Source organism: Simochromis diagramma, unplaced genomic scaffold (assembly GCF_900408965.1).
Source record: "Simochromis diagramma unplaced genomic scaffold, fSimDia1.1 OVJJ01000604.1, whole genome shotgun sequence".
NCBI classification, from domain to species: Eukaryota; Metazoa; Chordata; class Actinopteri; order Cichliformes; family Cichlidae; genus Simochromis; species Simochromis diagramma.
Genome location: NW_024387416.1, coordinates 4,911,943 through 4,936,881, shown reverse-complemented (window position 1 = coordinate 4,936,881; position 24,939 = coordinate 4,911,943). Strand labels below are relative to the sequence as shown.

General features: G+C 38.9%; 1 protein-coding gene, 1 long non-coding RNA gene and 2 other non-coding genes across 5 annotated transcripts in view; 3 read left to right on the top strand and 1 right to left on the bottom strand.

Moving 5' to 3' along the window:
* Positions 1 to 24,939, top strand: part of LOC120721763 (meiosis 1 associated protein) — a 53,574-nt gene that overhangs the window by 10,297 nt on the left and 18,338 nt on the right. The window lies entirely within an intron of this gene.
* LOC120721764 lies at positions 704 to 22,699 on the top strand. The gene is made up of 3 exons (XR_005693252.1): positions 704 to 878; positions 7,105 to 7,113; positions 22,689 to 22,699. It is a non-coding gene; the product is annotated as an uncharacterized LOC120721764 (long non-coding RNA).
* On the top strand, positions 16,315 to 16,386 carry trnaa-ugc. The gene has a single exon. It is a non-coding gene; the product is annotated as a tRNA-Ala (tRNA).
* Positions 16,770 to 16,841, bottom strand: trnaa-ugc. Its single transcript has one exon. It is a non-coding gene; the product is annotated as a tRNA-Ala (tRNA).

Sequence of the window (24,939 nt, the reverse complement as noted above, 5' to 3'; positions counted from 1 at the left end):
TGCGCGAGGTCAAAGAATGGCTCCTAGCAAACTTTCTTATCCTAAATGATAAGAAAACTGAATTCGTGGTATTTGGCAGCAACGTTCCTCGTGGCCAACTTCGTGATGCCTTTGGTTCCCTTACCAGCTCCCTTTCTGACACTGTTAGCAATCTGGGCGTGTTGCTTGACAGCTCGTTCAAACTCGATAAACAAGTGTCAGCTGTAGTCAGATCTAGTTTCTACCAACTCCGTCTCATCTCTAAGGCTAGGCAGTATGTTCTGCATAAGGACCTGGAAAAGCTCATCCACGCCTTTGTGACCTCAAGGCTGGATTACTGCAACTCACTTTATTTTGGTCTTCCTTCTGCCCTCCTTCATAGACTGCAGACAGTCCAAAATGCTGCGACACGCATTCTGACCAGAACTGGGAAGTTTGCCTGTATCACTCCTGTTCTAGCTGACCTGCATTGGCTACTCATAAAATACCGCATCCAATTTAAAATACTGCTGCTTACGTTTAAAATGACCAACAACACAGCACCGAGCCACCTTAAGGAACTCCTTAAATCGTATGTTCCTGCCAGAGCATTAAGATCATCTACTCAGTTACTCTTGGTGCAGCCTAGATCTCGGCTGAAGTCTAGAGGTGACCGGGCGTTTGCCCTGGCTGCACCAGAGTTGTGGAATAACCTTCCGATTGTGATCCGGACGTCCGATTCTGTCCAATCTTTTAAATCACGGTTAAAAACCTATTTGTTTAATCTCGCCTGTCCTGCTTGTTAATGCTCGCACCTGACTCTTAGACTTACTCTATTTTTTCTTATACATATTTTTTATGGCTTGTGCTTTTATTATGTTTTTATTTTGATATGCATTTTATATTACCCCTGTGTATTAGTGGCATTGACCTGTGAGTATATTTGATACTTTGCTAAGGCCTTATAATACTCGTGTTACTTCTCTGTCTCTTATGTTAAGCACTTTGGTATACCGCTGGTTTTTAAATGTGCTCTATAAATAAAGATTGTTGTTGTTGTTGTTGATGATATTCAAAACTAGGATATATCCCATGATACTGATGGAAGTTGGATGTAGAAAAAAATCTTGTTTACCAAAAACAAGATTTTGACTTATACATGTTATACTGGCATTCGAAATGTAACTTCTTGTAAACGTGTACAGTGTTATACATACCCTTTAACTCATCCGAGACAGTTGTATCAGTTATGCAATGCTGCCTGCAAAACTGCTCTTATACCTGATCCCCTGCTACAGCTTTTATATAATATCTAAGGAAAAACGTTGTTGCTTTGTTCCATTAGTCCTCGTGAGGCCTTTGCTCCCCATGGAGTCAATGTTAGCGTGAAGCGGCCTTTAAAAAAACAGAGGTACTTAGTCCTTGCACAGGCAGTCAGGTGAAAGAGAGGATAGTGTGTTACATGTGCGTTTTTTAGAACTAAAAGTATTTAGAATAAAATATTGAGGAACCACAAAATAAGTGTCCCTGAATCAGTTCCTCAAGTACACATTTTTTTGTGTTTTTGTGTAATTGTATTTGTAGATCAATATGCAGGGGCACTCATTCCAATCTCTCCCCTGTATCTAATCAAACAGCAATGCCATTCAACATAGAGATGTTTGGAAAGAGCCTTGGAGATGTGGTTTTGTAGTTACTGCAGTCTGATGATTGACTTTGATGAGGATGCCACTGGGAATGCATCACTGTGTTCCTCCGCAGTGTTGTTGAAGTGTTTATAGCACAGAGTGTTTGAAACATGACAGTCACTCTAACTTGATGATACTACGGCTTCCATCATCAGAGATATATCAGTACCAGTGGTCCTCCTAGACCTTTGATGTCCCACAAAAAGCTGTTAGCATTCATTCTTTCCATAGTAGAGTGGGCAGGATTGTTGAAACCCTAATGTCTGCACACAGAGTTATTGGTTCCACTAGTTCGTAGTGGTTCCACTCTTCTGTGCTTGTTGATTGTTGTGCAATCACGCTTAAAGAGCTTGTTTGACTTATTTTATTTGTTTTAATTAAAGAACTTGAAAGGGGCTTGTAATTCCCAGCTCATTCAACAGTTCCATATCTTTATTCTTAGACTCGACTAGAGTAGCTTTCCATGATTTATTTAGAAATAATCTTTATATATCTTATACTGTGCCTTGGTGCATCCTCTTACTTCATCCTCTGTCTTAAATAAGTTGTTTCAACACCCTTCAGCTGCCTTTTAGACCAGAATTCTTTTGATTGGCTGCTCGTCATAAACAAGAAGATTAGAACAGCGGGTGGAGCTTATGTACCTGACGCGACCATATTAGGGATATGTGCTGTAAATGACATCATATCGATCCAGTAGGAGAAAACCACAGATTTTTGAGCCTGACCTCATTATTTGAGACTCCGGCCAAATTTAATATGAACATCTATTGTAACAGAACATACAGTACAATAATTTATTTAAATAAAGCAAGAGAGAGATTATAATACATCACATGCTCTATTTGTATGATAAACTTTGACATGAATGTGTTACATTTTAGTCTCTTACTAACAGGAAAACCTCAAATGTTTTGGATAAGAGTCAGCCAGTACAGAAAAGGGAATGGGGTCAGTGCTTCATCCAAGAGCTACACTGACCTGAGAGTTCATCTGGCTGAAAAACCAAAGCAGGGTTTAATCAAGACATAAGAAGTCTGGGTGTCTAGCCAGTATGAATTCAACTCACATTCACTGGATGCTCTAAGAGGTCCAAATTGTGTTTAGTCAGTCTGTTGAACACCCTAGTGGAAGCATGACAGGTTGATTGCTGCTCTGACACCTTTGATGGGGTCTAACCCGCAGTAGTAAATGCAGAGTTGCTCAGACGTGACACACAGAGAGATACTGCTGCTGTACCTTTTCAGTTATTAGTCGATTTCTTTTGTCATTTCTCCATTTTCAGTTACAAAAAGCAGTGTGCGGCTAGACACCGGCCCCGCTTCACAAACATTTTTGGAAGCCGTGTTGATACTCTTGAATCTGGGCGCATCATTCAACACCAGACAATTTGGTTTAGCTCTGTTTGTGTGTGTGTGTGTGTGTGTGTGTGTGTGTGTGTCAGTTATTTATTCCACAGAGTGAGGCATAGTGCAGGAAGTGGGTGGGATATCCATTTTTCTTTTGTACAAAGTAAAACAAAAACCATAACTATTTTTTTCCCTCTGTCTCTGTTTCGCTTGTCATTCTAACTTGTTGTCTTATATCATGTCTGAAAGGGCATGCGGCAGATTTATACTGTTATTTTCTGTCTGTGTGCATTTGTGTGTGTGCCTGAGAAGCAGTATTTGTTATTATTATATCTGACCTTACAGATGAAAAATCAGCTCTTAATGGAGTTGTTAACTCACCTTGACACTCAATTTCAAACATAATTTTTAAGTGTTCCAGATTTTGTTTGAATCTCTCTTACGAGCACTTTTTAATTTGGTTTTACAGTCAAGGTTAGGAGAGGGCCGAGTTAACGGTCCTCACAAAAATGAAAGTATAGATATGTGAGTGTCTGTAAGCCAACGCCTTGACGAGCATCCGGTTTTTGTTGAAACTCCACCGATGTGTCCTTAAATGTTAGGTCTGTTCTGTAATTTTACAGCTGAGCATCAGGGAGACGATACAGAAATGGGTCACGGAGTGAGACAGAGACAGGGATGATTATGGCACCAGTGGTTTTGGTTTCCTCTTCACAGCTAAACAGCAACATTGTTGACTGAAACAGAGTCAACAAGCTGTCCCACTCTGAATGCAGCTGCTCCTAAGGGATAGTCAGAGATAGTCAGGCGTGAAAACTAATTATTTCTGTGCTGATTGATGAGCGAAAAATTATATGGCATTGTTTAGCTGTATTCAAACACATCTCATCCTTTGTCATTCGTCTCTGCAAAATAGTGCATCAATCTGATGCACTATTTTGTGATGTCAGATGTCAGTTTATTATAAATGTTATGCATTACATTAAAATCTAGTGAAGTGTGTGTTTTAGATTGAAACACGAAAAGGTGTTTATCATTGGTAGTATCAATCTGATTTTTATCAAATATGATTGTAATTGTAAACTTGACATTTAAGTTGACATTTTCTGCAAACCATATTTCCAGCTGCATTTTCAAAGTACACACACAGGATAATGAAAGCAAAATCAGATGGTTGTTTCCTTTGTGAAAGGCTGCTTTTTTTTAATCATTTCATTCACTCATAAACAGTCTAAAAGGGCCTTTTTGTTATAATTCATTATAATACTGATGTCAGAATTTGATGAAAGTATCCTAATTTATGTCACTCATCAATTTAACCTCCATTCAACAGTTTAAAACTACAACTGTGCTCACTGAAGCTGTACCTGAGCGAAATGGTGCATTGACAATATAGTGTAGCTTGACAGTATTGTCCATTCAATCCAATTTCCACAGGTGTAAATCGAGTACCTAGCCTTTACAAGCATCTGTGAAAGAATGGGTTGGTGTTCACTGAATTTGAGCTGCGATGCTGTCAGGTCGTGAAATTTCTTGTAGGAGAAGGAAACCCCTGACTGAGACAGGGTGTAATATACGTGCAGGAGTTGCAGTACCAGCAGGGGGAGATGATATATTTAAAGCCACGAAGGTCTGAAGTACATTCCAGGATCCTTAATCACCAGAAATGATTAAGCTAGATGACTAATATGTATTTACACATAAATGTGTTCTTAATGTCTGTTTAAAGCTTTCCTGTGGTTATTTTAATTTTGGCTTGAAATAAAATATTTTTTCCTTCACTGTTACTGCAGCTTACTGCAACTTCTGCACGCGTGTCCATTTCACGTTTTAGAAAGGCAAAGCGTGAAAAGAACACGGTGGACCGGTGTGTCTATTACATGTTTTGCTGTCATACTGGGTTGAAAGCACACTGCTGTTTGTGTCTTATCTCTGTTTTCTAGTTACTAGCATTAGCGCTACTCTGCTAGCCTGCGACACTGTCTCATTTATATGCATTACGCTTTTTTCCTCTACTGTCTGTCTTTGAAATATGAAAGATTGTCATTTTTTTCCATTGAAGTTTCTATCTATAAAAGACCTGGACACATGCCTGGCTACATACTCTTCCTGCAATTGATTCTTATAGTTGGATTTTTGATCAAACGACAACCGTTGCTAAGCTGCATGCTAGGCGTGGACAGATTGATCCAAATGTCAGTAATATCGATGCCAACATTGGTATTGGTGTCAAATCAGTACTAACGTGACCAGCTTGATGATTTAGTTTGTTTCAATGTTTCAATACTTTGTGTGCGTTTCATGAAAAAGTAGCTCTGTCTGTGCAAACACAGCTCCTCTCATGCTGGCACTTTATGCTCCGCCCCCTCCTTCCGGCTCCGATGTGTTTTGCTGATGTGCGGTCGCTCAGCTGCACTGACAAAACACATGTGGGCTGCAGAGTGAGAAAGAGGAGCATTGTGTAGAGAGACTTTACAGCTGTTAATGAAAACAGTGCAAACAGCAATATATGTATGAAAGAAATTTCATACTTTGTCAACACTACTGATTTATTAAATACATTTTTATTTTCCCCAAAACAGGCCACAAAAGAAACAAAGGAAGAGGGAAATCCTTTAGACACACCTAGACCTCCACACAGAGGTCAGAGGTCACTGACAGAGTCCTGTCAGAGATACACAGAATATCCAGGTAGCTCATTTAGTGGCAAAAGTAATGTTTCAATCACGACTCTTCAACATTAGTTAAGGTTAGTTACCACAGTGTTATTGGTCATCATAACTGTTACTTTACCAGACTGACTACCTATAAAAAAAAACTGCAGTCAGACATTAAAATAATATATTCAACCCATATGAAACATACTACATAAATTATTTTAATGAAATTGAATAAAAAAGAAAAATACTTCAAACTTGAAGTATGAATATGTCTGAATATAATACCCTTTTATGGTGACTGTCAAGTTATTTTTATTTATGTAGCACATTAGAAGTTGATCTAAAGTGCTTTTCATGCAAACACATCAATACAGCAAAACACACTCACAGTAGAAAACGAAATTCAGACATCTAGTTGTCATTAAAATATATCCACATGAAGTATATTGATGATGCAGACTTCATAAATCATGGCCCACTGCTCTCCCCTGCATACACTGCTTTTATAACTTACAAGTAGGAGTATCTGTGATAACCAAATTGTATTTTTTGCAGTATCATACACCACTGCAACTACACAGAGAGAGAAGCAGAATGGTGGTATCTTGTAGAATATGGGTTACAACTGACCATTCAAAGAGGTTTCAGTAGAGGGAAAGTCTGAGGAGGAGGCTGAAGTCTGCCAAAATAATATAGTATGTGACATGTTTTTAAAAACATGTTTGCTAGTACAGTATTGTACAGGACTCCCTCTACCAAGACTCAAGCATGTATTTTGGTTGGGTGTCCAGATGCCAGTTAATCTAAATGCCTCTTTGGCAGCAGAGCAAATATCCTCCAGTTTGGCTGAGCTGAAATTGTCATTTTCACATTATGAATTATTAGAGGCACTAACAGACAGATGCTCTGCTCCTTTGCAGAGGAGAAATGGTATGTAAATCCATTTCAGTTTCAAGTGTAAGGTCTTCACACACCTACCACAACAAATCCCTGTGAATATTTTGTGTGTTTAAAGGATTTTTCGCACTCACCTTTCTTAATGTAGTAGTTTGAACTGACCATGTATTTTTATTGCACGAATTAGCAGCATTTAGTTTTGCGAACCAAGCCGGATTTTAATGATTTTTTAGATCCGAATCCAATCAGATCACTGCATTTAGCTCATAACTCAAATCGCTTACCAGGCGTGAATATACGGTGAGATGAAAATAGTAAAAAAAACCATACTATTTTATCTAAACTACTTTTTAGAGCATGCAAAGCTCATGTGAACACACAACAAGTAACAACCAATTACAAGAGAGAAGATTCAAATCAACCAATTAGATGTAAAGATTAAATGAATTGGCAGCTAAAGTTAACATATTGATTGCATTCTGTGTAACTGACAGCAAAATCTTGGTAAATTGCTTCAGCACCACCCGCAAGATACTGATTGTAAAGTTAGAGGAGCAAGTTGTATCTACAAAAACTGTCCTGAGAAAGTTGCTCTATAGACCTGTGGGGTGTTTCTGTTTGTGTTCCTAGCTTTAAAAACATGTCACAGATGCAAGGTAAAAGCTAAAAAGCCTTGATCAAATTATAATGGGTCTACATAAAGCTGTTAGATGGCACTCCTCTCACTCAAGTGCCTGCAGAGCAAAAGGCTCAGGATGTCGGCTTTGTGAACAACGTTGTTTAAGAGAAAACACATTTTTGTTTAGTAAAAAAATCATCATGTCATCCACGATAATACCAGAATAATTTTTTACGTACTATATAAATGTTACATCGTAATACCATTGCTATAGCAACACCATCTATGTTTCCGAATGTGTGCAGGAACGAGAAGAGCCTGCGCTTGTCTCCAATGACGTTTAGAACCTAAAAGGGAGGCTACTTAAAAACCTTCTAAAAGCACAATACTTTGGTAACAACAAACTTTGCACCACTTAAGGCAAAAACACATCGCTGAGTCATCCAGGCCACGAAGCATGTGACAGTACTGTGCAGCTCCTGACAAGTAATTCGTAAAGAAGGCTGGAAAATAGCCTTCATTTACTTATGCGTATAAATGCAAGCTGCAAGCACTGAAAAAAACTGTTTTCTGTATTGTTAGAAATGTCGTTTTCACTGTTATTAGTCTTTTCATTAAATTGAATTTTGAGGCTATATCACCCATCCCTAATGGCAGTCCATCTTAATACCAAGGATGCTGATTTGGTACGAGAAAAATTTTACAGATTTTTAGCGAACACAACAATTAGTGAGAATGTTTTCTTTGCAGCAATCCCACCAAAAATAATAAACACATTTCCATACAGCAACACATAATTGGATTTTTGCTTTGCAATAGTTCCACCAATAAGAGGGGAGGAGGCGATGGTATATATAGAAGTACAGAGAAAGGGTGATAAAGGCCTGATTCCAGAAAAAAGAAGAAGAAGAAGGAAACAGGAAAAAAAGACCACATTTTGACTGACAGGTGTTGATAATGGTATCAGTAGGTAGGCAGATAGCCTCTTGCTTTTTACCTGATTGAAGTCAATACATTGGGGTCACTGGAGGCTGACTGACTATAATCCAAATAGCCATTTGCAGTTTATACTACATCCTTTGTGTGAGAAGCAGGAGAGACCAGTCAAAGATTCCTCTGGAAAAAAGAAACTCCAACCAAGGTAGAGGTGGAACCCTCACCTTATGCTTACCTAATAATTATTTCATGTAATTATTTCATGTAACAGATATCACACAGGATAACTTGACCTGTAAATTGTATGTGTTTCTCTGTTATTTCCATAGCCTGGAAATGCTAAGGAAATACATCTATACATCATATATGCAAAGCTTTCTTTACCTCAAAACTCCTATTGTTAGCACGCCTATTTAAACTCCTATAGATAGATAGTAGATGTATATGTGACTGGTTCACACCATCTGGGGCTCAATAATATAAAGAGATTGTCACCAAAAAAAGAGACTATGAGATAAAAAAAATCCCTGTGTTCAGGAAATGAAGTTAATTTTTGAGTCTGTTTGCTTTTCTACACCAGTCTGGGATTTTTTTCGTTGTTGTTTTGTTTTGCCATTAAGCTGGTCGTAGATGAGCAAAGCAGGGTAATCCGTTACTAAACAGCTGCAATTAGTAGTTTTATAATGAAATACAAATGTCCCCAGTAGTTTAAAAATACTGATTATCTTAAGGGTTTGTGGCAGACAAAAGCAAAGACAATTGGGATGTGCTTGCTAAAAGTTAGGAGTAGATAATATGATGGACTGGATCCAAGATGAATTCAGCATGCCAAATCATGTTTCTGCCAGCCTTAACAGGGTAACACTTTCCTCCCTTCAGACTGGAGAAATATGAACTCTTCTGCAGCTCTCAGACTTCGTCCATCTGCTGCTGTTTCTTAGTTCCTTAGAAAAAGAACGTGCAGGTGCATGTTCAGTCTGTTACATACAGCCCATTCAACAGTTTCTATTCACACTTTAATATTAGGTGTTGTTTTCAGCGCAGTGCAACTTCTATACACGAGTCTTGATCGTGATCGGGATTCATAAGAAAAGTAAAATGCTTTAGTGTTTTTTGCAAAGTCACTGTTGGCACTGGAGGCCACCTCTGTGATAGATACCCATAGTCACTCAAAAACACCATCTGGAGCAGCTAGACTGACAGATTATTACCATCTGTCTCTTATGAACACCTGGACCTTTGTGATCTGAGCTCGATCTTTCTCTCTCTCTTTCTGTTTCTGGGCCTGTTTAATCACAAACAGTATGATTGCATAGAGGATTTAATCTCCCGCATTTAGTTGGTTACCCAAAGACTATTATCACTAGTTGTAAAGTGCCTATGTGTTGTCATCTGTTCACACTGCTACTGCTTGCATAGCGTGCATGTTATCATGCAGTGCTTAGACAACAGGCATAAAAGCACCGGCTATAAACAGACATATTATAAGAGAGAGAAATGGCACTTTAAGATTCCTGCATTTAAATTTATTGGAGAATTCCACAACAGAAAAATGTAAGTGTTGCTGTCAGATTTCAGTGGTAATTATATACATGCATTCTTTATTTGACCACTGAGATTAAGTCAATACATACATATTAGATCAAAATAACTGCTTTGCGATGCTGCAGGCTTGTTTCTATAAATACTGTAAGATATTGAAGGGAAGTTTGTGTGGCTTCTGTGTCGTAGACACAATGCAAGAGTTAAATTACAGGAACACTAATCGAGAGTGCCAAGATGAAGTATCATGAAACACTTTAAATTGCAAATAGTATGAGATCCTGCTCTGTCCTTAACAATATAGTTGTTTTTTGACTAGAAAATTTCAGTACAACTTCTCTACCTTACCTCTTCTATATGTTTGTGTATGTGTATAACAGAATATCTGGGATAGGCTGCCAGGTCACCAACAGTCGATCTAGACGGGAAAGATTCAATTTTCCATTTCTCAACTACCTTGAGACTCTGTTGGATTTAACTTAGTCCCCGAAAGACTTAATGAGACACTATAAGCCTCCAGCTTCAGATTTAAAGAATATATTTACTTCATAGCAGTAGTGAAGGTAATAGCCTATTACACCTGTGCGATCTAGGGAATCCAGCACTAAGAGGGTCTTCAAAGCACAGCTTTATAAATGACTCTAACTTAACTCAGCAAAATCATTGGCAACTACATCAGGGTGATTCTGTACACAGATTAATAAAAAGTAAAGTAAAAAATCTGATTTTTTTGTCAGTCAGCTTTACACCAAACCTGAATATAATATCAGCCAAATGTTCCCTCCGTCTCTCTTCTGCTGCATTCGGTGCCAGGTGCGGTTTTGAGTGGCCCTGTGCAAATAACCTAAATGCAAATGCAGTGGGACTAGAACAAATAACAGGCTTCAAAACTTGATGTGTTGTGCTGTATCTTACTAATATCTCAGTCTGTGTTTTTCTTGCTGTTTTTCTACGGGGTGCATAAAATCTTGATTGGAGCGGCTGTTGACATAACTTAGCATATCTTTGATTCTGGTACACTTTTAGTTATGTCTAAACTAAAGTCTGTATGCATCATTACATAAAATATATGTATATCTGAAACTGAAAACTAAGCTGAATAGCACAAATCAACTGACTGGAGCAGTCTTAGCTTTATAGGAAAAGGAGTTTGCTGCTGTTCTGCTGATTTTTGGCTTTACGAAACTGTAACAGTGTTACGGGTCTGTTATGTAATGGTGATTTGCTGTGAGACACAGTATGACTTCTTTACAGCATTTCAGAGCTGTGCTGAGTCTGTCTTCTGAAGCATAAAGACACTGTGAGTAAAAGAATGTAGCCCAGATAAAAAAATAAAAAAATAAATTGCACCTCTCGGTGAATCGCGGAGTTAGCTGGCACATGAATGGCTTGACTCAAAAATAGACATTTCCAATTGTATAGTTTTCTTTGAAAAAAAAAATACGCACCTGACAAACAGTTTGTACTTCTACTGAGTTTCTTCTCCTATCTGAAGTATCTCTATGCAATAGCTTGCAACTATTGGCTTGTTAAACTAAATACACTTTAAAACTCCCGTAATGGAGTGTGACACCTTTTCCCCACTGAAAATGTCATCATTTGGTATTTTATAGTCTCACATAATGATTCTGAACAGCTCATCTCCTGCTGTTCCTCAGGGAATCCCAGCAGAGCCTTTTTACTTTTTAAGATTCTCACTGGAGAGAGCTTTTTGCTAACTGTGCTCAGCAAGACACTACATTCAGAGAGTGAACACAGACTTATTATTACATATACATGCATTTCTTAATTCTGCAATTATAGCCACATACATAAGCTTCTGTCAGCCTCTGATTGTGTGACAGCACCCTGATGAAGGGCTGCCATTATGCATGCACAGTGATTAATTATGCTTTTGTTTTTTAAGTGTTTTTAGTTCAGCGTTGGTGGGGTGATTAAAGCCTGTTTTTAAATGTGTGATTAAAGGAAATGGAGATGCTGGAGATTGTTCCCCATGCCTCATACAACAAGCACACACTGTCACTGCTGCCCCCTTGTGCCACATGCCTTTGCTGGGTAGTGTTTCCTTCCCTCGTCTGCAAAACAGACCAAAAAGAAGACAATAAATTCAAGCTTGATATGCTGGAGACTGATTCAACTAATTGTGTAATTAATTTAACTTCAGATATGCTGAAAGCTTTAAATATTAGTGGACAGCAGGGTGAATTTCACTGTTTTCCTTGCTGATTATATATATATATATATATATATGTATATATATATATATATATATATATATATATATATATATATATATATATATATATATATATATATATATATATTAGACTTGTAGTCAAGACCGCCTAAACCAAGACCAAGACAATACCAAGACAGACTGAGTCAAGACCAAGACAAGATCGAGACGAGACCAAGACCAAGACAAAAAAGTCTTTAAAATGCACCAAGATGCTGCTTCGTTTACAGGTGTCAGGCATATTTATGTGTTTTTGCGATGCACTCCTCTTCACCGCTGTCTACTGTCTCACTCACTTACTGAGAGGACAGACGCTCGCTCCACTTGACTGTCGCGTCGCTCACCCTCTCTGTTTTTCACATAATGATATTATCCCATATCCTCGCATGTGATTGGCCACAATATAGAGGGATCGGAGCAGAGCTGAGCAGCGAAAGGAAATTAAGTGAGGAGCCGGCTCTTGCTCAATGGGAGTCGACTCTTCTGATTCACTACAAAGCACTCTGTAAGCACGGCTCTTAGAGCTGATGCTTTTGCACATGACACATTATCGAACGCTACGTTGTGTGTCAGGATACTGTTGACTCCAAATCTCCCGACCACTATGTCGATCTGAGACAGCAAGACCGAAATAGCGAGACCAAGACAAGACCAAGGGATCCGAGACCAAGACAAGACCAAGACCGTGTAAAAGACCGGTCTCGAGACATCCAACTCTAATATGTATATCTCTTTTTCCAACCTGTCTATTGAGTTAGTGACATTATCATTTGTGATATTTATTTTACTGAGTTGTTAATCCCATGAGTAGTTTCTTTCCTTTTTAACTGCAAATCAAAGATGCTCGACGAGTGTGCTCTTCCTAGAGCTTGACAGATGTGTCTCTATCAGCGCAGCAGGATGTTTAATACAAAAACACGTATGTTGTGATCCTTTTTCCTCCAAAGTTGGATGTTTGCATCTGGGAGTGACATCATATCTAAATTTAACAATGTTTCAGAAGCTGTAAAAATAAAAAACAGCAACATTTTGCTCCTTTGCACGGCAGAGCCATTCAGCTATCGCTAAAAACATCTGAATTACAATGCAGTGCTGATTTTTAGACCTTAAAATGCCATTGCAGCATGTACAACAGCAGAGACTGGTTGGGTCATTGTTAATGCCTCTGTTGTATATTAGTGAATTATCTGGAAAGTGACGAGGGCACCATACACTTACCAGCCACTTCATAACTTAGAATTTACCAGTACCAGGTTGTTCATCTTTTCTTTGTTTTAATTCTTTACAGATTCAACAAGGTGCTGGAAACATGCCTGAAAGATTTTGGCTCATATTGACATGATAGCATCACACAGTTGCTGCAGATTTGGCAGCTGCAATCATGATACAAATCTTTCGCTCCACCACATCCCAGATTTGCTCGATTGGATTGAGATCTGCTGACTATGGAGGCCGTTTGAGTACAGTGAATTCACTGTAGAAAGCAGTTTCAGACTGAGTTTTGTGAAGTGGTGGATCGAGCAGCAGTTTCTTAAAATACTCAGATGAGCCCCTCTGGCACCAACAACCATACCATATTCAAAATCAACATCTTCTTTCCCATTCTGATACTCAGTTTGAGCTTCAGCAGGTTTTCTTGAGCATGTCTACCTGCACTAAGCTGCTGCCAAGCTCTTCTGTTCACATTAAAAAGCGATGAAGTTGGAGATGCTGGGGACTGAACCCAGGACCTTATACATGCAAAGGAGGCGCTCTACCACTGAGCTACATCCCCAACTCTGCTTAGGTTCAATGTCTCTTTGTCCTGAGCTTCACTTTTTAGCTTACAGAAACGTTGCAAAAGCGTTTGACAAGCTATTTTCCAGTGGCCACGATACTCACTTGTGCAGTAACTGGCCTAAATTTTTTCAGGCACACTTGTCTGTGTTCACCACGCTAGTTACCACCAAGTTGGCAGCACTGAGAGGCACTGTGCTTTCAGCGAAGAAGGTGAAGTGTGGAGCTGAAAATTGTTTTGAAAGATACTAGATAAACACTGACACAAGCACTCCTCCTTCACCTCCACTCTACACTTTTTATTGGATGCCACAGTCGTAGTAAATTAGCACATACCAGGGAATAGCTGTGTTTTAACCATAAAAGCAGTATTTTATTTTTGTAGCCTGTTTTTTGAACTTTTTGAAGTTTTAACCTTCACATTTATTTCTGAGCTAAGAACTGTGGCTGATAAATGCTCTACATAAAGGTAATGCATTCACACAAATATTGTGTAGCTGTTTTGTTTATGTGACTGAACACAACTTTTGTGTTGCTTTTACACTAGTCATTTAAATCGGCATGCCAAACTGTGCTTGTGTATGTGTCAGATTTTAACATCTTTTCTCATTTACAATTTGCCTGATGATAGAGTTAAGTCCTATGAAAATCCATGTGACGCAGGCTTCTTGAGCTTCTCTGAAAATCCCTTTCAAATGGCTGACAAAATGCGTTTCCTTATCGTCGTATTTTGACAAAATACCCATTCAAACAGTTCTAGTCTTTTGCACATCACTTCTGAGCTTTGTCAGAGCATTTATCTTATTCAAATATAGAATTTTCAAATGCTTCTCGAAGTGACAAAACAACCATTTCACCCACATTTAGTCCCAAAATCCAGCTTTCAAGTGACAGCCTTTATTCAACTAAAACACCATCCACAGTGTGTTTGTTATGGATTGTGGAGGTTGTGTATTATCCCGTCATTGATCTATCCTCCATTCCTCCATGCATTAGTCTCACATCAATAAGCCTCTTTATTGCTTCTCTGCTGTAGCTTGGAGGAAAACCTATTTTCTCACACAGGCTCCCAGGCCTGCACCCAGGTTCAGCAAGGAGCACATAACCCTATCACTTTAAAAATATATAGTTATGGTGTCAGTGAGGGAAAAAATGTCAACATTGTATAAATTAACATTATTTTATGAGTTTTTACAACCTTTATTACTGATTATAACTGTTCAGATGCTTCAGAATTTTAACCATTTACTTATTAGTTTTTATTATGCTGTTAATGTTTTTTGTTGTTTTTGTTATTTTCATTTTTTAATGAAAAAAAACAAAAATGCATTATTTTATGTATATCAAGTATTACAGAGAAATCTATACATATATATAAAAAAAACATCAGCCTGGTAAAGAATGCTCAGCAGCAGCTGCACTTCCTCCGTGTCCTGAGGAAGAACAACTTGGACCAGACGCTGCTCCTCAGTGGAGAGCGTGCTCTCCTACTTCCTGGTTGTTTGGTTTGCAGGGGCCACAACTGAGAACGGGAAGGCTGTGCAGAGGGTAATTAACACCACCCAAAAAATCATGGGCTGCCCTCTGCCACACCTGAAGGTCATTGCCAGATCCTCCTGTCTCAGAAAAAACACACACAAGGGGCCATCACAGGTGACCCCTTGCACCCCACCCACCACCTCTTTCACCCACTGCCCTCAGGTCAGTCAGGTCCCACACCTCCAGACTCACTAACAGCTTCTTTCCCTGGGCCATTCAGACTGTTAACAAACACTAGCACCCCAAACTGCATCCAGGATAGAAACAAACTGGATGCTGCTAACACAACTTTGGTTCTTTGCAAGCATCTGCCAAGACAGCGTGCTAATGCTAAGCTAGCCAAGAACCCAGAGTAAAAGCCGACCCCAGCAGCCAGACCCGGACCTTCAACAGGTAACAAGCAGATGAGCAGTAAGTCTGCAGCCTCCCTACCTGTTCACGTTTCAAAAGCAGAATCATTGTGGCGATCACTTTTTTGTGCTTGTTTTTTTTTTTATTTTATCTTTGCTTTGTGCAGTCAGCTTTGTATTCTTCTAGGAGAAAGATCTTAGATTTGTGTCCTCATTAGGGATTTGTGTTGGTGTATGGGCTTGTAGCCTCAGGTTTATATTGTTAAATGGTGATAATGAGACTGTGTTTCAGCTATTTTAAAGAGTAACATGAAAGTAATACATCGAGTAGTATAACAAATTACTTTTTCCCGGGAGTAATTAAGAAACATACTACATTACTTTGAAGTAATGTGTAATATGTGTAATATATGTAATAATGACTTTTGAGTGAAGACTGATCACAACTAAGGGAGGAAATAATAATTTATTATTTGTAATTTATTTATTGCTGCTTAGAAAAGGTGGTGACTCACAACAGAGCCAATGAGAACCCAATGACAATCGATAAGGAATCGAATCAATGAGTGATATCGATAATGGAGTCAAAATCGCTAAATTCTTATCAATTCCTATCCCTAGATATAACAGTGGTGACAATAAGATTCAAAATTGATACTTTATTATTATTTTTGTGGGGGGTTCACTTAAAAAAAATCAAACTCAGGATGTGAGAAGACAAAATGTCTTTGACATAAAAGCTGCCATAACAAAAGCAAGATGAAGGGGATGTAGCTCAGTGGTAGAGCGCATGCTTTGCATGTATGAGGCCCTGGGTTCAATCCCCAGCATCTCCAGCTTTTCAGTCCTTTACTCAGTTTTAGACTGTCAAAATATATATAATTTTCATATTCACCGGGGTTAAAGTAATACAGCATGAATCGTCATCATAACTACCAAATATAAGTTGATTCTCTTATAGTATGACCTGAGGCTGAGGTCTAATAAATTACAATAATTTGTGAGACCCAAATGTTAAGGCAGTCACTACCTAAGTACCTTTTAACAACAGTTCTTTTTAATAAAATGCAGAATTAAGAAATAGAGAAAACCAACTTCATTAGCATGTTGTGCCAATCAGTATACTGCGTTGGTGACCTATATTACTACAAAGCAGGCCTAACATATAGTTTATCACAGCAATGTCAATCCAAAGCTACTTACAGCATTAAAAAAAAGTTGGAGATGCTGGGGATTGAACCCAGGACCTCATACATGCAAAGCATGCGCTCTACCACTGAGCTACATCCCCTTGTAGCAGGTACCTGATCCCATAATATTATCCCGCTGTTTAGCCTTTGGTTGCTTGTGAGATGGTCATACAAGAGGTTAAACTGTCTTTTATTATTTGGACTACAAATGACTAGTCTGGATGTCCAGTAACTGAAGATGAACAGGTGATACATATTTTGTATTTTTGACTGTTCTTCTAAAAGTCCTGGCTCAAAGTCTCCGCACTAATTCATCCAAAAGGTGTTCTAGATGGTTGAGGTAAGGACTCTGTGCAGGCCAGTCGAGTTTTTCCACACCAGATTCGTTCATCCATGTCTTTATGGGCCTTGCTTTATGCATTTGGTGTGCAGTTGAGTTGGAATAGGAACGAGCCATCCCCAAACTGTTCCCACTAATCTGGGAGCATGAAATTGTCCAAAACACCTTGGTATGCTTAAACATTAAATAGTTCTTTTCACTGGAACAAAGGGGCTGAGCCCAGCTCCTAACAAGCAACCCAAAACCATAATCCCACAAAAGCAACCGCCAAACCCAGAATCGTCTATCCGATTGCCAGATGAAGAAGCGTGATTCATCACTTCAAAGAACACATCTCCACTGCTCTAGAGTCCAGTAGCTTTTATCACTGGATCAAACACTTTGCAATGAACGTGGTGATGTAAGGCTTGGATGCAGCTGCTTGGCCATGGAAACACATTCCATGAAGCTCTCTATGCACTGTTCTTGAGCTAATCTGAAGGCCATGTGAAATTTGGACATCTGTAGTAATTGACTCTGCAGAAAGTTGGCGACCTATGCGCACTATGCACCTCAGGTGGCCTACCATCTTGTGGCACTTTGTTAAAATACCATTAACTGACTATGGAATATTCATAACAAGGAAATTTTACAGCTGGACTAGTGGCATCCTACCATAGTACCACCCTGCAATTAACTGAGCTCCTGAGAAGGACCCAGTCTTTGACAAACCTTTGTAGAAGCAGTCTTCTGGGACAAACGACTGTATACCCACATAGTTTTCATGACTGTCTACTGTGCAGTGATGCAAGAGACAAATTCTTCTCAATAAATCATTTTCATGTCATTCTCAAAGAGACTATTAGTACGACCATTACCAACTCACCACTGAGGAGCAGAAACTCATTAAGAAAATGGTCACTAATATTTTTTTTACCATTAGCCCTGGTATTATTATGTTAGGTGATAACCTTAACCCTAACCTTTTTTCTAACCCAAGGCAATCAGAATATGTCATTTTTGTTTTTGCTCCCCCATGTCTTGACAGTCACGGGTCAGAGAAAAGAAAAATCATTCTGACTGACGCACATTAAAAACATATTTTTTTGCCTTTCTCTAAAATGTAAGAAAACCATTTCACACCAGACTTTTCCATCTCCCTGTTAGTACAGGGAGTCTTGAGTTGTAGCGATAAAAAGCCTGTTACATGGCTGGGGATTTTCTTCACCTTGTCAAATCATCCCATAAATACATGTAATTTTACATCTATAGTGTTGACAGCTTACTGATCATAAGCAAAATAAATTAGACTTTGTTTCAATGTTTGAATTTCCTATAGTTCCTTCTTAAAAACACTAATATGACTATTACTAATGTATATGTTCGATTATAGTAATGAAAATTATTACTAAATTAAAACAATTCATTTAAAAAGCATTAAGTGAAATAGATTGGTCTCTTTGTGCTTTTGTGTTTTGGGGTTGTTGGGTTTTTTTTTTCCTAAGACCTCAGAGCTGAAGGTAGAAGCAGTCTAAAAGCAGTCTCATATCTTGGGCAAATAGCTCTTTCAAACTGACACCCTGTCAGCGATTCTGGGATCCATCTCTCAATAGAAAAGGATTATAGCCCATTATATCTCCCCTAATCCTCTCTCTCCTTTTCTTACCATCTCTCACTCCCCTGTCCTTTTCATATCTTTCTCACTGTTCACAAACCACAGTGCTACAGCTCAGTCTTTTCCCCTCCAGATTTTTGTTTTCTTTTGCTGTCTGTCCAGTTTGTACAAGTGATAAGAAGCTTTTATGTGGGACAGATGACAGGTCTTGTTTTTAGGCCTAAAGGAACACAGAACTGTGTGCGTTTGTAATTCTGTTTATATGTCTCCGTTTTTGCAGGTTGTGTTGTTGCTTTTGTATTTTTAGATTTGCTTATGAATCATCGTACACTTTTGTGTGTCCTATGTGCAAATATGTCTAAATGACTCATGAGTCTTTCTTTGAACCTTTCTCCAGTCTGTGTGTGTGTATGTGTGCACATATTTATATATATTACAAGCATGTGTGGTCCTTCCCAGTGTTAATTTTCACTTTTCTTTTAATCATACCCTTCTGCCTTGCTCTGTCAAAGCGTAACAGAAAGATGATAGGACTTTTTGCCTCATTTCTTCTCTTCTTTCTCCAACTACCTAATTACTTTCTGCTCCTTACCACCTCCCTTTTCCTCTTTCCCGTTCTTTTTTGGAGGAGAAAGTTTTGTCTCTAACTGTTGCCCCTCCCTCATACTTCTTGCTTTCTGTGAAATGGGATACTTCTGTGAAGTATTCCATTTCTTCTTTCTTTTTATCTTCTTTCACTTTATCTCTCTTGTATTACCATAGATTTACGATGTATTAACCTAGATTTATTGTGCCTCTCTGCCTTAACCATCTGTGATTTTTCAAAATGTGGGTCTGCTTAGATTAAAACTAAACTCCTTTCAGCAAAACGCTACTTTCAGTCTATAACTGTGGAAGATAAGCTGCAAGGGAATTCTGCACTTTGTGCATGACAGGATGAAATGATCAGCATATTAATGCTACAAAAAGAGAAGTTTGGCAGCATGTATACAGTCAAGGAATCCTGTCCACAGTCTATACATTCTGCATCAGATTACAATTATATAATGTCCTTGTACTTGACCGTTTTCAGAGGAATGTTTTTTTAAATTTCTAAGCCACTTAACACTGAGCTATAAATCATTCAAACATAAAAAAGAGACCTAACTCCAGGGATCTACATAAGACAGACAACTTAGCAAAGAACCAATTTTAAATTTTATCTTTAGGCACTTTGTTACTAGTAGTCGGTTGCAAAAGCATATCATTTTTTCCCATTTTGTTAGTTGCATTTATGAAAAATACTAAAGAAAACACAGTTTGACAGCAATAAGAGAATATTTTTTGCGCCAACGAGGTAATTCCCAAAGAGTTATTAGCTGAAAGTCACATATCTCAACAGGAAGGAATGCTGGTTTGAGCGGTCCCACTCGTGGGACTAATAAAGGTATATCTTATCTTATCTTGAGTCAAGGGGAAAGACCATCTCTGAATCGAGTAGGGGGCCTAAGGGTACATCTAAGGGTACATCTTTCACCATCTTACAATGCTGTGCTTACAGCTTTTCTCTAACTATCTGTGAATGGTACTCACGGCCATTGATCAAATTCTCACAATAAAAGGCACCAGATGAATCATCAACTTTCGTACTGAAGTGTAAGACTTCAATCGAAACCTGCATACACTGTGTTTGGTCATGCCAAAATAATTAATCCGATTGGATAGATATTTTGCAGGATATGGAAAGAATACTTGAAAGTGGACACTGTATCTCTGCTGTTGGGACATCCGAGTCGGGATAATATTACTGATGGCATTTTTAATAGACTTTACGATATCCCTGCATATGCTATAAGGAAAACATTTTTTCTATCTTGGATAAATGACAAACCCCCAGCAAAACAATCTGGTACATAATTCTTATGGAATACTTTCCTATTGAATATCTGACCTGCCTGCTCCATTCCTCAAGGAAACTGTTTAGAAGAATTTGGGTTCCATATCTTCGTTTCACGAACTGTGGTGGGTGTTCTGTATTGTGTAATCACATTAACTGTTACAGTGCCTGGAGTATGTGCTGTATGCCTTGTTATCGTTGTGGCTGCCACCTCGGATAAGAAATGCTCTTTTTGTTTAGAAGTGTTTTCCTTCTCCTTATTTGCCTCCTTCAGAACACTTAAGCCATTTCCACACCCCACACAGTTGCACTTGGATCAGCACACATCCCACAAATCCATTTCGAGTCGCAAGAATAATAACTGTGAAAAATTTTTGTCCCTTGAGAGGAGGATTATAATCCACTGGCCCACAGTCAAGAATTATAAAAAGAGTAAGGCAAGACTTCATCCTCAGGGCTCACAATGAGTCATATTTCTTGTATTACATTACAATGATAATATGAAACTTCATCGATCCCCAGAGGCGACTACTCCCCTCAGTTGGCTTCCTCTGTACAAGAAGTTAATACTAATATAAAAGAAACCTGTGAGCTTTTCTATCGATGCCTTAGCAAAATCGATGCTTGGAGATGCTTTGTCAGAAATGATGCTTGGAGATGAGGCTATGTTAACTCTGGTCATTTGGAGTTGTGAAGAATGTTGTCCCTTCATCCTGATGCTATATGTTAGGTCACATGAAGGAGTTCTAGTTGGGCAGGTAGCCAGAATTATTTTTTTTTAATGAAAACATAATTTGGTATTCCGTCACTGACAGACGCTAGGGCACTGTTAGCATTTTGTCATTATGTATAAAGGTGGTTAGGAAGTTGACTAGGGATCTAAACGTCATTCAGAAAGCTTCAGATGTTCTCTGCAGAGACAGCAAAGTTAGGATCTCAATGTTAATGAAACCTTAGGCTACAGTCCCATACACTGGCTGGCACAAATCCATATCCTAATGAAGGAAAACATACAGTCTATCTTTTAGTGTTTAACTTTGAAAAAAAAGTAATATTCATATTTCTATTTCTCAAAAGTTGTAGGCTGCGACACCATTACTGGGTTGTACTGTAACTGTACTTATTCAAGAGGTCGAAAGTTGGAAATTTCCAACTGGAAGCTCCCAATGAGAAATGTATAGCCCACTTGTAAAGAGCAGACCAATATAAAACAATCCAAGATGGCGGAACTGAATGTAAACAGTAGTAAAACTTCACATCTGCACTGCCACTGTTGTGTACTTTTGACTCATTAAAAAGTTTAATATGTGCGTTGAAGGACATGTCCTGGTCAAAAATGACTCCAAGGTTCCTCACAGCGTTACTGGAGGCCAAGGTAATGCCATCCAGAGTAAGAATCTGGTTAGATACCATATTTCTAAGATTTTCAGGGCCGAGTACAATAACCTCAGTTTTGTCTGAATTAAGAAGCAGAAAGTTAGCGGCCATCCAGGTCTTTATGTCTTTAAGACATTCCTGCAGTTTAACTAATTGGTGTGTTATCTGGCTTCATGGATAGATAGAGCTGGCTGTCATCTGTATAGCAGTGAAAATGTATGCTATGTCTTCTAATGATACTTCCTAGGGGAAGCATGTATAATGTAAACAGAATTAACCTCAGTGTGTGAAGAGGACTCTCCATTTACATGAACAAACTGGAGTCTATTAGATAGATATGATACAAACCACTGCAGCGCAGTACCTGTAATACCTACAGCATGTTCTAATCGCTCTAATAGGATATTATGGTCGACAGTATCGAACGCTGCACTGAGGTCTAGCAGGACAAGCAGAGATGAGTCCACTGTCAGAGGCCATAAGAAGATCATTTGTAACCTTCACTAAAGCTGTTTCTGTGCTGTGATGAGCTCTGAAACCTGACTGAAACTCTTCAAATAAACCATTCCTCTGCAGATGATCTGTTAGCTGTTTGACAACTACTCTTTCAAGGATTTTTGATTTGAAAGGAAGGTTGGAGATTGGCCTATAATTAGCTAAGACTGCTGGGTCTAGAGATGGCTTTTTGAGGTTTAACTACAGCCAGCTTGAAGGCCTGTGGTACATAGCCGATCATTAGAGATAGGTTGATCATATTTAAGATTGAAGCATTAATTAATGGCAGGACTTCTTTGAGCAGTTTTGTAGGAATGGGGTCTAAAAGACACGTTGATGAATTACAGGTACAACTCCACTTGAGGCATACAAACCTCGCCACTTAGTTTTATTTAATGCTGCACTACAGAGTCAAATGTGAGAGTCTGGTATAAATTAATTTTTTCCACCAAAGCACCTCAACAAGGAAACTGAACAGTGAAGGTATTTCTGATCGGGTCACTTCTTGAACCTCATACAGCTCACTCCAACTCAACTCTGAGCTGTTAATAAACACCATTTCTACACTTTTGTGTAGTTGGCTCTGTGTAAAAACAACTTTCCACCAAACCGTTTCCTTCTCAGCTACTATTTCAACATACCTGCAGTCTTTCACCCGAGGGTCTTTTCTCCCTCACAAACTTTTTTCTTCAGTTTCTCCCCGTCTCTCCCATTCAGTTCATTTTCCATCATAGTCAGCTAGTTCAGTTTAGTGCATTGTGGCTAAATGTGCACAGAGGTACTCCAAAGGAAACCCCACCCAGACCTCCTGAGAGACGCACACACTGTAGCCATCGCAAAGCTTTCACCAAGAGAGAAAGCACATGCTTAGATAATTGTGTCTTTAAATGCGTACAGAGGACAGAAGGAGAGAGAAACCTTTTTTTTTATTGTCTGAAAATCAGAATCCGTATTTTTCATTTCACTACACACAGACATCAGCAAGGTCAGGCGGTTCACACCACTGTATTAGCAGAGCAGCAGGTGGCCTCACAGATGGAGACTGGTATCACCGTTCACACCAGTATATGGTGTCTATTAGTATTTTGCTGAGATTGGCTGGTTGCGCAGGTTCATGGTCACGCTAAAATACAAAAAAATCATTTATCTAATCTCTCCTAACACTTGTGTCTTCATTCTTCTAGATCTTTTTAAATCATTTTAGCCCCACCTGTTTGAGAAAATAAATCTATAGTTTCTATTCATGAAAGGAAGCCTCTGGTAAAACATAGGGTGGGGTCCCATATCGTTTTCCTGTAGTTGTGGTTTGCAGACACGTGCAGTATTTTGGCAGCCAAAAGAAGCAGTTTCAGTTATCTTCCCTCATTCATTCTTTCTTTCTTTCTTTCTTTCTTTCTTTCTTTCTTTCTTTCTGGGGTTCACACAAAGTTGGAAAAGAGAATGTCAAAAGAGTGAGCAGAGAAAGAAAAAAACAAGGTTACTCAAAGTGGTTCACAGCAATTAAACACCATCCTCTATCTACCTGCCACTGTCTGTCACTGTCCTGCTCCATCAGTCACATCTCGCCTCTGCCTTCAGCTCCATCAGGACTGGAGGCAGAAGGGTGCATAACCAGACTTAAAATTCTGATTGTGGTGGAAAATATAAGGCAAAGTAAAGGATCGTGTTGTTTTCTTCTTTTTTTAGCATCTGCTCTCATTTCTTTGCTATACCCTGTTGTGTAGGTCTGTTCTGTCGCCCCATATTTTTTCCTGCCTGTTTTCTTTCACATGAAGCCACATGTGCTTATGGTCCTCTATGGTTTGAGGACAGAAGTGTGTGGGTGTCACTGAGCCTCTTTCAGACATGCATTCATGCAATCTAAACGGGCTGGTTTCATGTCTGAATGAGCACCCTGGTCATTTTTCTGTACAAGTCACAACAGCAGGCACGCACAAGATTACCACTGCACATGTCTCTCAAGCTGTTTGTGAATAGCTCACTGAGAAACTGGAGAATTCCCTAAACAGAAATACCATCTACATAATAACATTTATCCTGCCCAATTTGTTTCTAATTTGCAGTAATATTAATAGATGGTTGTTTCCAACATTCACGCCTGAGTTTTCTGAGACATTACCCAGCATAAATTGTGCCAGATTGGACATTAAGCAGTGATAATCCTTCCAAGTCCCATGGACAGAGTCAGTTTAATATCAGTTGGAATCCATATAACAATATTTGCAGTCATATATCCCGCCCCCTGCACACTCCATCCAAAGAACACCCTCGCCTGAACCAAACAAAGTATTTCCAGTAATGAAAAAGCATCTGTAAGGGTCAGCTTCCTGTTGTGTGCTGTGTGTATAAAAGGGCAGCTTCGGACAAAAGTGAGGTCTCCGTCTCTCAGCTTGTGTGCAAGGGTAAGCACAGCTCTCTCACACCCTGCAGCACTGTGCAGCACATACACAGGCTGACCTTTCTTGTTGTTCCTATGCATAATTGTATATGAGAACACAAATAGCAGCTTCTTGTCTG